The following is a 13605-nucleotide window of genomic DNA, read 5'->3' as shown; positions in this document are numbered from 1 at the left end:
AGTTCATCGGGACAACATCCAAGGTGTGACAGAACAAGTGCACCCATTAAGGTTGGGGCTTCTCGCCATAAGCCTGAGCCCATTTGGCCAAGTGTGCGTGCAGATCATCTTGCCTATCATATATGTCTGTCATTCGCACCTTCAACTTCTCAAAGTGAGTTCTCATCATCTTCCTACATTCACACCAATCATCAAAGCTTCCCTTGTGCGTACCCCACCATCTTGTGAGCGTAGCACGTAGTGCCCAGTCCAATGCTTGAAAGCATTGTTTTTTTGGTACCTCCCTTTGAAATGCATCCAAAAAAATATCTACATCATTTAGGCCATCATAAGTAGGCAGATTTCTTACCTCTGACGACATGCAGTGCAATGACTGGGTCATCATGTTACAAGTAAGTGTAGTTACTTCATGTAATCGATTCTACAAGTGCTCTAACTCTTCATCAAAGTCTGAGGTGCAGGAACTCTTGCGATCCCATGTAATTCATACATCCGCTGTTGGATTCACCCAATCTTGTTCTCATGTTGTTATCTTATAGATACAGTCCATATCGTCATCGCTCTCTTAATCGCGAACTGGTTCAGTATAGCACGATCCCTCAACAGGATCTAGGGGTATTATTACGCAAAGCGGTTTCTTCTCAAATATCATCTTCTTCTTCTTTACATTGATTACCCCGCTCATATCAGTAGCCCAATCAATTCCCAGGAGCGCAGGATAGGGGTTGTTGTCATCCACAATTTCTATTACTTCAAAGTCAGCCAACATGCTCGCACCTTCAATATCTATAGTCACCCCTTGCAGCCATCCCATGGGGATTATCTTCTGTTGATTCACCACCCTTAGCTTAATCAGAGACCATTGTAGCATAGGTCTCCCCATCCGCTCCCAAGTCTATTTTGGTAGGACGTTCGTGTCTGACCCTAGGTCCAAGATAACCTTATCCATCTCATACTCTCCTATATGCGTGGTCAGTCTCATATCCCGTCCTGTCCTTGTTTTATGTTTACCTATCTTTCGTACTACACGTGGCTCACTCAGGGTGTTTCCGACGCATTTGTTTATAAGTTCTTGTAACCCCTTCATAGCCTTACTATCACTTTGTAACTTCATACAGATCTCCAGGAAGATTATAAGCATAGAAGGGTCCATCTCCTGATTAGACTTATCCTTGCTTACTGAGGTGGAGGCTTCAGTGAAGCTCTTCCTTTCTTCCATGAATGTTTCATGTACGCACTCCAAATCGAATTCAGTCTCCTTCGATGGAGCTTTGGGAACCCATGTACTATTATTGGGTTGTTTCCCTTTATCATCTCTTGTTCTGATTCCACTTCAGAGCACTATATTCATGTTTAGATCCTCTTCACGCGGCTCAGACCTCATCATTTGTAGGTTCTGAGTTAGTTGAGGGTTAGTGCCCCTTTGTCATGTATCCTTGCTATCAATCTAGGACAATCTTTCATTTCATGATCAAACAGAGTGCAATACTTGCGTGACGAACATCTTGGGTTAGTGCAATTGAAAGCATAGTGTCCTGATCCTATGCAATTGTAGCAATCAGCTATCCCTAACCTCTATCAAGTCCTCCCCCGCCTCGACCTTGCCTATTCCCCTGAAATCATGTCCATGCCATCCCCGCGCTCTGGTCAGGAGGGTCGTGTTTCTGCCTAAACCCTATAGGCGGGAGTTCTATCCATCATTAGTTCATAGTTTCTACAATTATGTTCATCATGTCCTACCAACCTACAGAATTTGTAAAATAGTTGTTGTGGTGTTTTTACAAACTTTTGCAACCAATGACAGTTATCCGTGGCATGCGTTCCTACTACCTAGCATATAGCGCATTACAACGCAGGCCCCGCGCTCAGTCCTACCTAAGATTCCAGCCTTAAAGGCATTGGTCCCCCTCCTGCAATATAGTTCACAAATATCGTACAATGGTCTTTGTCATGCCCCTGATCCTTGCATTTCAGGAACCATACCTCCTCGCACACCTCTGGTCGAACTGTTCTGTCCTACTTCAAACTTTGCATCTCAAGGCAAAGATTTTTCAACTGTGCATGGATCTATTGAACCCCCAGATTTGGATCTTGCATCAGTGTTTCATGCAGTCTCATTGCAATCTCCAAGGCTTCTTCCTAAGTCGTTATCCTCTGTTGTGATAGCACAACCCTTAAGCGAGGCAGGAGTGAAGCCACAAAACATCTGCGATGATGTCCATCTGTTAGGTTCACGTTAGCTTCACAGATTTTGCACTTCAATCTCTGATCTAATTCCCAAGGTGTCTTGCCTGGCTACATAGCGATTTCTTTGAACCCCACAATAGACTGAGCTTCAGATTTAGGCCTACCAAATTCCCTATTCAGTTCTGTCTGGATGTCTGGCACTCTAGCATTCGGGTTATCATTAGAGTACTTGATATACTAGGTTAGCGCACGATCCTGCAGAGCACTAACCAATGTTTCCTTCTTCATGTGATCATCTGTAACACCCTAAGCTTTCCATACAGCTTTCACAATGAACCAGAATTGGTCCTAGTCCTCATTTCCCAACCTTTTGAACAAAGGAAACTTTACTAAATTTGCCATACTAAACTGCGGTGGAGGCGGAGGTGGTACGGATGAAGTTTCTAGTGAGGGTGGTGAAGTTGGAGGTGGTTTAGGTTGAGGTGGTAGTCATGGGAATCATTGTCTTATTGGTGGGCTCCAGTATTGTGGCAATAATGCTACAACTCCTGGAGCTTCCTTCTCTAATTTTATCAACCCGGTAGTTCGTAACAAACTTGGAAGCGACGGTGCTGTATGCAGAAGTACTAGATCTTGTCGCAGCTGTCACTTGATCAGCTGGCACAACTCCGCTAGGGCTCAAGCCAACTTCTATATGTTTTCAGAAGAAGCTTTCTAAATGATGAACGAAGGTTATCTCAAAGGAAATTAACCTACTTTGCAAGAATGAACTGAAAGCCAACCAAACATGGAAACCCTAGTAAACCATAATCTGACCAGCTTAATCCTTACAATGCAATGATGGGAATGCAACTCCTAACAATGATGTCATTACTTCTAGTGAGATGAGATGCATGAATTTAAACTACTTCCATTGAAGAGAACATGTTTTTTGTATTTTTGCTCAAGTGGTTGGAGTTATTATGATTGTGCTTCTTACTGGGTCTTGACTGTGCAGGGGTAGTTCAAAGGGGAGGAAGGCTTGGGAAAGGTCAGGAGGACTCTGAGAGGTTCCAGGGGATCCCTAACATCATTCCACAGAAGTTCACAACGTTCAGGTGCTTGGAAACCGTGTTTGCAGGCTTCTACATGATGTCTGCAGGGGATCTTACAGGAAGCTCGGGATTTCTACAGGAAGTCTGCTGATTTCTACAGGATGTTCTGCAGTCGGAATTTTGGGTGATGGAGGAGTGAAGGAGATGTATGGGTGGATAGGTAAGATGAAAGGGGAGCTTGAGATGGCTCAGGGACAGAGAGATGAGATGGGGAGAGAGTGTATAAAGCTGGTTGGTCGATAGGAGAGTAGAGGCAATGGAAGGCAGAAAAGATAAAACAACGTGGATAACAGAAGAGATGGTGGGCAAAGGATCTAGCTGCAAGGTAAGGAGATGGCTTAGGGACGACTGAGGAGGATAAGGAAGTGTTGAAGTGGTGCTGCGCAGTGTAAATGAAACAAATCACCTCTGTCTTACACAAAACCGAGAATTCATCAACCTATTCTAACTGTTGTATTAAACCAAAGAACAACGATGGAAGTTAAGATAGAAATCATGCATGGTGCTGAAACAAGGCGTTATTGCTCAAGATCTAAATGCATGGACACTTCTACCAATGGAAATATGACTTTAAAGCATGCATGAACATATAAGACTGCGTTTTTTGGTGGTTGGCACGGTCTACACCCCCAATCTCTAAACAGAGGTGGCAGTGAGTGCACGATCAACCTTTTCTTGGAGCTCTGATGAATTCTAATCCTCCTACTCTAATCTAAGCTGCTGAAAGCACTTTATCTAGAAATTAATCCTACTTAATCACATCAAGAAAATTGAATCAGCAGACTGTGTTTTCCAAATGCATGTCAAGGCAAAGAAATGAAATGCTGAAAGGAAAGACAAGTAACAATACAAAGAAAAGGAGGTCTATTGCTCTCAGGTTGGGCCCTAACCTGAGAGCTATAGCTCCTCTAAGAACTCAGAATTGAATCCAAATCTGCCTGCCTTTTATTAAAAGATCATAATCATGAGTCTAACAACATGCCAAAATTGGCTTACAAAGAGCAAAAACAGAGCTACAGCTCGTGATTCAAAATCTACAACAAAGGTTCCAGAGTCTTTATCGAAGGCTACAGCCTCAATATTTATACATGATGAGGGCCAAGCTGGCCTCCTCAATTAGTGGGGCTTGGCTGTCCAACTAAAAGTAAACTGTTGTTCCTGTAGAATCTGTTGGCTGCCTTCTAGCTCGGTGGTGATAGTTGTTGGAGCTCGGAGTTGGGGTGGAGATCACGAGGAAGGTCATTCAAGGCTGTGGACAACCTTCCTATAAACCCGCAATGCCACCTTGGTTGTCTCCTTGCCTCCATCTACGTGGTCTTTGCTCCATTTAATGTCAAAAAACCTGAAATCATCATGTATTAGCCACATAGGCATAATGACTGCCCTTCTTCCTACAAATAACACGAATATACTAAGAAATGATGCATAAGTGATAAAAAATGAAGGGTTGAGCAAGGTAAGTAGGCCAAATGAGCCCAAATTGTTACCAAAAATTGGGGCTCATCATGACCCCCCAGCTAAAATATTTGCTCATCCTTGAGCAACTAGTCCAACTCTTTATCCTTCATTGCCTTTACTGCTACCCTTACATTCCAAGCCTCTGTAGTAGTGTCCTCCTTGCTGATATGAAACCCAGCCCTTCTGTTTACCTCTTCCCACTGTTCATTATCATCTTTCTCTGTGTTGCCTTCCATCAATCCTAGCAGTAGTGGTGGGCTGAGTTTAAGGCCAATCCAGTTGGCCTGGGGGTTTTGCATGGATTTCTTATAGAGGGCTACCCGTACCAGAGCTTCCCTCATCCGAGTTGGGGTATGGTACTCTCGGATTTTCAGACTGTGTGCCAATGTATTCCATCTGCGTGTGCATGCTTGGACAGCGTTGTCTCATAACAGTCTCTCCATGTCCTCAAAATGAGCTATGGATTGGTCCTGTTGATCCATATATCTTAATGAAGCTTGAGGGTCAGTGGACAAATGTTGGTGTGCCAAGATTAGTGCAACTGGATCCCCTGGTTCTGGTCTGATGAGCAATGGCTCGTTCAGCTCTCGATTCATGATTGCTTTGGCTTCTACTGCTCTTTTTTCCTCATGGTTCAGCCATGAGGCAAATGTCATTAATTGCATATCTCCCAAGGTCGTATTGGGATCCCATGAAACTACATTAGGCAGGGCCAGATTATGGAGGTAGAACTCCGCTAATTTGGCCCTATCCTCTGATGAGCTAGTACTGCAAACTTCAGTGAATCGTTGCGGATCTTGGAGCTGAGAGATACCTCTTTGCGCCAAGGTATTGATTTGGAATTGCAGCCATTGGTATTTCAAGTACAAGCCATAGGATTTGGCCGGCTGCCTGCATTGGATAGCATCCATGGCCCAGCTGGCCATGTAGGACAATTGTGCTTCTTTGTGCTGCATCTGTTCTCTGAGAGCTTGCACCTCAATTTGTGCTTGCTGTTCTGCTTCCTGTAGAAGTGTGGTTGGCTCCCCAAGACCGGTGTTTAGTTCCTTTTTGCCTTGATGTTCCTCTGTGGTGTCCTTGGAGGATGTACCTGTCCCTGCCCTCAGCTCTTATAGCTGCAATCTCAGCTTCTGGTTTTCTTCCTGTAGGAACACACGTTGGCAATTTGCCACATGTTTAGCCATGGAAAATTCACTTCTGGCCTCCTTGAGCTGCTCCTGTAAGGGACCTATGTCCGCCACACCCTTTGACTTGGCTATTTTCATCCACGTGTGTGTACGGACTCTTTCTTCCTCTAATTCAAAAAACAGTGGCACAGTAAATTTCTGAGGTACAATTTTGCCAGCCTCTAAAAAGTTGTAATATGAACTCAGACTTGGCTGAGGGCTGGGCTCTGGTATATGCTCTTTCTCCACTTCCTTTGGTGGCTCTACTTCACCCTCCCTTGGTGGTGATAAGGGTGCTTCTCCTTCCATTCTCTCAGTTTCTTTAAGCCTGGCTAAGGTTTCCTGTAGAGCATATTTAGCATCCTATAGCCGAGCTTTTTCAGTCAATTGGTCTAACTTTTCTTGCGACGTAGTTTTCTTCGGGCTCCCCCTCTCATAGGTGACTGATATCCTCGAGGGGGACCTTTCCTTGGGCGAAGTAGGGGCATCTTCAATGATGATCGGGCTACTGGACGGAGGCTGTGGCTTGCCTGTCTTTATTCTCACACTTCTTCGAGCTTTAAAATATAGAGGGGTCTCCCTCTTTCTCTTCTCCTTTGGCTTAGGAGGTGTGCTGAGGGCGGCCAGCACAGCTGCTACCTCCCTTTCACGAATGTCAGCTTTCTTCTCCTTGGGTTTCACTTTTTCGGGGCTTCCTGTAGAAGACCCTGTTTTAGTCGATTTCGGGCTTCCTGTAGAAGACCCTTTTTCAGTTAATTTCAGGCTTCCTGTAGCAGCCGGTTTCGGCTTTCTTGTAGAAACAGGTGTCACCGCCTTGGTTTGCTTTGCTGCATGAGTTTTTCTTTTTGACTTGGTTGCGGTCGCTGTCGAGGCACTTTTGCTGATGTGGACCTTCTCAGCCTTGTCCACTCTGCCTTGCAACCTTTTCTCTCTTGCTGTCAAGATGGGTGTGTCATCTTTCTCTTTGGCACCCTTTGTCTCTCGTTTCTTCTCTTGCTTTTTCTTCTGCTTCGTGGTCGTGGCCTTTTGGCCTGTTTCTTTCTTTCCCATGGGCACTGACTCTTTCTCCTCACTGCTAGATGAACCGAGCTCTTCGGTCAGCATCTTTATATCCGCATCCTTTGTCAAATTTCTGAAGGCTTCCCATGAGAGAGGAACCTTGTATGTGTGGAGCGCATCCTCCACGAGGAGTTTGATCAGTCCATGGTGGGCTACCTGGTCTGGTGTGCCTTCTTTCAACTTGGTGGCACACTCAATCAGAGACTGTAATAGAAAGTAGGGGAGACTGAGCTTGTTTTCTACAGGTAGATCCATCTGGTGCCTTAATTCAGTGAGTAACCGAAAGTGGTACCCGTATACAATGCTAAAATTGCCTTCGCAGGTGATGTACTTCATAATTTGCAGGCTAACTTCATTCCACGGTGGCAGTAAATTGGTTCTACGAACCCCATTTTTGTCTTCTGAGAATTCCTCCTCTGGTGGAAATAATTCTTTCTTAGCCTGTTGGCCCAATTTCCTTTCTTCTTTATCCCATGGTAATCCCATTGGGAGCTCCGTAACTCGGCTGATGAATTGTGGGCTGAGTTTGAGGCTTAAACCCCTGAAGTTAACGGTGGCCAATGTTTTAGATTTCGGCCTTAGAGCTTGCAAAAACTCTTCTGCCACTTCGTCGTCATAGCCCTGCAATTTGTCACAGAAGGATATCCATTGTGCTCGTGTGAAGAGCTCCACCACCTCAGGATTTTCTCTTAACTTCGTTGAATCAGTGGGTTCCCTTCTGATGAACCCACCCGGCATGGTGAAAAACTGCTGCGTTAGCTAGAGGTGGCGAATGCGGAAGAAATTTGGCCTACTGGGACAGAGCGTAGAATTACGCTTCTGTCATGCATATAATCCACGAAGCTTATCTCCTGAGGACCTTAACACAACTTAATTACACTGACATCCTGTAGGACGACAGTTCATGCACGGCAGACAACATTTGCAACAATTTTCTACGACCAGACTGTAGACGATGATTCTGCCACCCTCAAAAACCAATTGCATGGAGAGTTCAGGCTTACCTTTTTAATTCGCCACCTTTTGACGTGAGGAACCTGACTTCCTGTAGAAACAGCTTTCCTGTAGGAGCAGCGCGCGATCTCTAGGGGATACTGCAGTGGGTCTGCGCTCTTGGTGTTGCTTCACAGGCGTTCTGATGGCCAAAGACTCGGAGTATCGAGCTGCAGAGGGATCCGGATGATCACTCGAGTCTCAAACGGTGAATGATAAATGCATGGGGTGGCAATCTAGCCGCTTAGATTTGAATCGGCGGAATCCGTGGCGCGGGGGTGAGCTGTCCCTGCCAGACCATTGGACGACGTCATCCCATCATTTGCCTGCGAGTTCCCTTACTACCGCATCATTCCCCGTAGATCCGCCGCCGTCTCTTCTGTTAAACTCGTTTTTTTCGACGAGATTGCTCTCACGTGTGTACTGCCCGTTTCTTTTGCCACGACCTCCACCCAAACATCTGACTAGACCATTAACTGATCGATGTGGCCAGTCGAATGGCCATACAATCGCTCAACCCATTCACTTCACACTTGCAAACATTTTCAAAGTAAAATTCATGCAATTCGATGGAAGAAAGGGTCGAGACACTTACATGTGCGGCCGCAACGCAATTTTTCGGTTCTTGGACGATGATGAGTGGATTTATTTGCTGCTGGTGGATTTTCACAGGCCCGGAGGTTCATATTCACAGGCCGTTGATGATGGATTTGATGCTTCGGCTGCATGCGCCCGCGTTTTCATTGTATATGGCAAGCACTGTGAATGGTGTGCACTCTAGCGGGCTTAACTGTTACGGGACTCCTGCAGGATGTCCTGTAACAGTTTTTCCTCCTCAGGTGCATGCTGCACAACGAAGGCAATGGCCCCACGATCACGCTCACAGAGCTCATGGATGGCTGGGATGGATATGGTATGACATCTCAGCGTTTTTCCATCTCAAAAATTGCTTTTCTCTTGATAACTTGATGATCTGCTTTGGTGGTGCAGGTAACTTCATTGCATGTCGACAGGGATGGTAGAAAGAGGTGACAACAGTGTATAAGGGTGACAACAGTAGCTTGCATGCGTCCAAACCGATCCTTGGTCATTAGATCTCCTCATAAAATGAATTATGGGCCGTCCCGAACTTCTATAGGAAGTTTCCTGTAGAAATACAGAACTTCCTGTAGAAAGTTTGCGTTTCCTGTAGAAAGTCCGCACCTTCCTGTAGAAAGTCTGCATCTTCCTGTAGAAGACTCAAGCCATGATGAAATTGTGAGCATACCTTGGAGAAAAGGAGTATTCTTGGAGGAGGTGCTGGTGAGGTCTCCTGGCAGCATGATAAGGATCTTAGGCTTTGCGTTAAAAGACCTCCTCTCCTTCATAAAACACCTGCAACCTGCATGCATTTTCACATTATAAACTTGCTGTCCTCGCCTTTTTTTCTTATTGTTTTTTCTTTTTTTTCTCTTTTTTTTTTTTTGAAAGATAACAGGGGCGCCTCAATGAGGTTTTCACCCTTGCCATCTGCCTTAAGCACCTCAGAGAGGTTTTCACTCAAGGATCTTTTTTAAATCTCTTTTTTTTTTTTTTTGAAAGACAATAGGGGCGCCTCAATGAGGTTTTCACCCCTACCACCTGCCTTGGGAGCCGCAGAAAGGTTTTCACCCAAGGATCTTTATTATTTATTATTATTATTATTTTTTTTATAGATCTTTCAGGGTATGCCCAAAGCAGAGGCAGAACCCTTCTCTATGACCAACACTGACTTCTCCATAGTTTTGATGAACTCTTGCCTGGAGAGAGGTTTCCTGTAGATCTTCAATTGATGCCCATTGACAAGCATGGGGATGGCTTCCTCATCAATGGTCCGAATAAGAATAGATCCATTGTCATGACATTTTTCCACTGCATATGGTCCCAGCCATCTGGTTCTCAGCTTCCCCTTGAAATCTTTGTACCTGGAGTCATACAACAAGGCCCAATCTCCCGGCTGGAATTGCTTGTCATGGAGGTGTTGGTCATGCCACACCTTTCTCTGAAGTTGAACCACTTCTGAGTGAAGGAGGGCCTGCATCCGGTGCTCGTCCAGTCCATTCAGTTGCAATAACCTTTCTTGTTGTGCATGGCTGAGATCTAGGTCCAGCTGAGCTGCCATCCTCAAAGTGTTGTATTCAAATTCAATGGACAGCAAAGCTTTCTTCCCATAGACCAGCTCATAAGGTGTGAAGCCGGTGGTGGTCTTCCAGGTGGTGTTGTAAGCCCATGTGGCCTCAATCAAGCGATCTGCCTAATCTTTCCTACTGCTGCTCACCACCTTAGTCAAAATCCCTTCCAATGCTCTGTTGGTGACTTCCACTTGCCCATTTGCCTGTGGATGATAGGGGGTGGAAGTCCTATGCTTGATTTTGTGGTGAGCTAGCAGGTCTTCAATCAAGTTGGATGTGAACTGGCTCCCTTGATCGGTGACCAGCTCTCTTGGGTAGCCAAATTTGTAGAAGATGTTCTCCCTTAAGAACTCAGCCACCTTTTCTTCTGTTGCTGCCTTGATTGCTTTAGTCTCTGCCCACTTTGTCAGGTAGTCAGTGCACACAATGATGTAATACCTTTGCCTCGAAGGAGGGTTGATTGGACCCACAAAATCCATACCCCACTTCTCAAATGGCTCAAGAGTCACTTGAGGTTGGAGAGGCATCTCATCCCTTGGAGTCGGTTTCCCCATTCTTTGGCATCTGTCACATTGGCTGATATATCTTCTGACATCTTGATGACATGTGGGCCAATAGTAGCCTGCCTGCAGGATTTTGAAGGCAGTCCTCTTTGCTGCAAAATGTCCTCCACAAGGCCCATCATGACAGGTGAGGAGGATATCAAAGACTTCCTCCTCCCTTACACAACGCCTTAAGATCTGATGAGGGCCAAGCTTGAACAGATTGCCCCCGATCCAAGTAAATGAGCACTTTTTCTGATGATTCTGCTCTTCTCTCTTGAGGATAGGTGCGGAGGGAACTGTGCTGAAACAAGGTAGTTTGCTATATCAGCAAACCATGGAGAGAGTACTGAGATAGCAAACAGATGTTCATCGGGCATATGGTCATCCACTGTTCCATCCTCATCTGCAGACAAATCCAATCTAGATAAAAAGTCAACAACAACATTTTCTTTACCTGGTTTGTCAACAATGGTCAAATCAAACTGCTGCAACAAAAGTAACCATCTAATAATACGAGCATTCACATCTGGTTTATTCATTAAATATCTAATTGCAGCATGATCCGTATGTACAAAGGTTTGATAGCCAGTGATATAATGTCGGAACTTGTTCAGTGCATGGACCATAGCTAAGAATTCTTTCTCGGTTACAGTGTAATTCAGTTCGGCTTTGGACAAGTTTTTGCTAACAAAGTAAATGGCATATGGAAGTTTTTGTTCCACTTGTCCTAAAGCTGCCCCTATGGCTTTGTTCGAGGCATCAGTGTGGATGTGGAAAGGTAGGGCCTAGTTTGGACCTCTCAAGAGTGGGGCTGACACCAACTTGTCCTTTAATTCATTCAAAGCCCTCTGACAATCGTCAGTCCATTTGAACTCCACATCTTTTGCCAACAGGCCAAACAATGGCGAGGCTAGCTTGCTGAAGTCTTTAATGAATCTCCGGTAATACCCTGCTAATCCTAAGAAACTCCGGACATCCCTTACCTTTTGGGGAGGTGGAACCTTCTTGATGAGAGCAATTTTGTTAGGATCCACTTGCAAAATGGTATGGCCTAGCACGGTCCCTTCAGTCATCAGGAATTCACATTTTTCAGGACTAAGGGATAGGTTCATCTCAATGCATTTGGTCAGGACCTTTCCCAGATTGGACAATGCTTCCTGGAAGTTGGACCCATAAGGAGTGAAGTCATCCATATAGATTTCAACCGCATCATGGACCAGCTCCGAGAAGATGCTCAAGACAGCTCTCTGGAAGGTAGCAGGAGCATTGCATAGCCCAAAGGGAAGAACTCGGTAGGCAAAGGTACCCCAAGGACAAGTGAAGGTGGTTTTATCTTGGTCTTCCGGGGTGATTTGGATTTGGTTGTACCCGCTAAACCCGTCCAGGAAAGAGAAGAACTTCTTTCCTGCCAGTCCATCCAACACTTGATCTATGAAAGGTAGAGGGAAATGGTCTTTCTTGGTAGCTTTGTTCAGTTCTTGGTAGTCTACACAGATTCTCCACTTCCCATTTTTCTTGGGAACCAACACCAGAGGGGACACCCATTCACTATCTGAGATGGGGTAAATGAATCCGGCATCCAACAGTTTTTGCAATTCTTCCTTGACAATGTCCTTAAGGGCTGGATTCATTCGCCTTTGAGGTTGCCTAACTGGTTTACAATCCTCTTTGATGTATATGTGATGGGTACAGACCGAAGGATGGACTCCTTTCATCTCCTTATAGCTCCAAGCAAAAGCATCTAGGTGACTGGCCAACAGGCTACACAGCTCCTTTTCCTGGGAAGGAGATAGGGAGGAGCTGATCTTTAGCGTTCTCTCAGGGCCGAACTCCACATTCTTGATTCTTGGAGTGACAGGGTTGGTGGCACAAAGGTCCACTAAGGTGCTAGCTTGGGCATCCTCCACCAATTTCTCTAAGGATAGTGCACTGGAAGGTGGATTCTGGATCAAGGTCTCAATCAAGTCATCCTCGGTTGGGGGGTCTCTTCTAGTGGTGTCTAGGGTGCACAAGGGTGCTGAGTACACCTCATCCTCTTCTCCTTCCTCCAACCATAGCGGTAAGTCATGCTCTAAGGAGGGTTGGGCAGGAGGGTATAAGACTAGCTGCTTGGACATAGGACCATTTTTGATGGTCATGTTTCCTGCACGGCAACTTATGTAAGCATCTGCAGTGGCTAACCAAGGCCTTCCCAAAATAAGAGGATATCCAGTAAGCTTTGCCTTGGGTTGCAGAACCAAGAAATCTGCAGGGTATTCCCAAGAGTCGACATAGACCAAGACATCCTCCACAATCCCTTCGGGAGTCACGGTGGAGCGATCTGCTAGTTGCAGGACTGTCAAGGTCTTCCTCAAGGAACCCTGAAGATTGAGTTTAAGCATGGTATCCCTGGTCATCACATTAATGGCAGCCCCCAAATCAATCAAGGTGTGAGGTATGATGGTGCCATTGATGTGGACATCTACTACAGGACTCCCAGGATCTAGATACTTTGGGCAAATGACTTGTCCTAACATAAGGTCAGACAGTTGTCCTAAGACATTGATGGTTGAAGCATCTCTCTTTCGCCTGCCTGGGTGTTTGAAACACCTTTCCTTAACCAATTTGTTGTATATTGGCACATCCTTGATGGCTTGAAGCAGTGGTATTTTCACACACAACTGCTTGAGCTCTCCCAGAAGCTCATCCTCCTCTAGGTTGGGTTGTGTGGTGGCTGTTAGTCTTTCAGGAAAGGGTGGAATAGCCTTTGGTTCACTTTCCTGTTTGTCCTCCTCGTCCTCTGGGGGAGGAGGTTGGCGATCCGGAAGAGTCTTTCCAGATCGAAGATTGATCTCCTGGATCTCCATAGCATAGGTAGGGCATGATGTTTCCCCAGTGTATACCTACTGGGCCTATCTATTGTTGGGGTTCGGGTTCGGTTGAGCAGGCATTTGAGGTTGCCTTGGAGGAGCAG

The sequence above is a fragment of the Pinus tabuliformis genome, chromosome 8, assembly GCF_031772625.1.
Source record: "Pinus tabuliformis cultivar Carrire ecotype Pingquan chromosome 8, CPIR1, whole genome shotgun sequence".
Taxonomy (NCBI): Eukaryota; Viridiplantae; Streptophyta; class Pinopsida; order Pinales; family Pinaceae; genus Pinus; species Pinus tabuliformis.
This window is presented reverse-complemented; position numbering follows the sequence as displayed.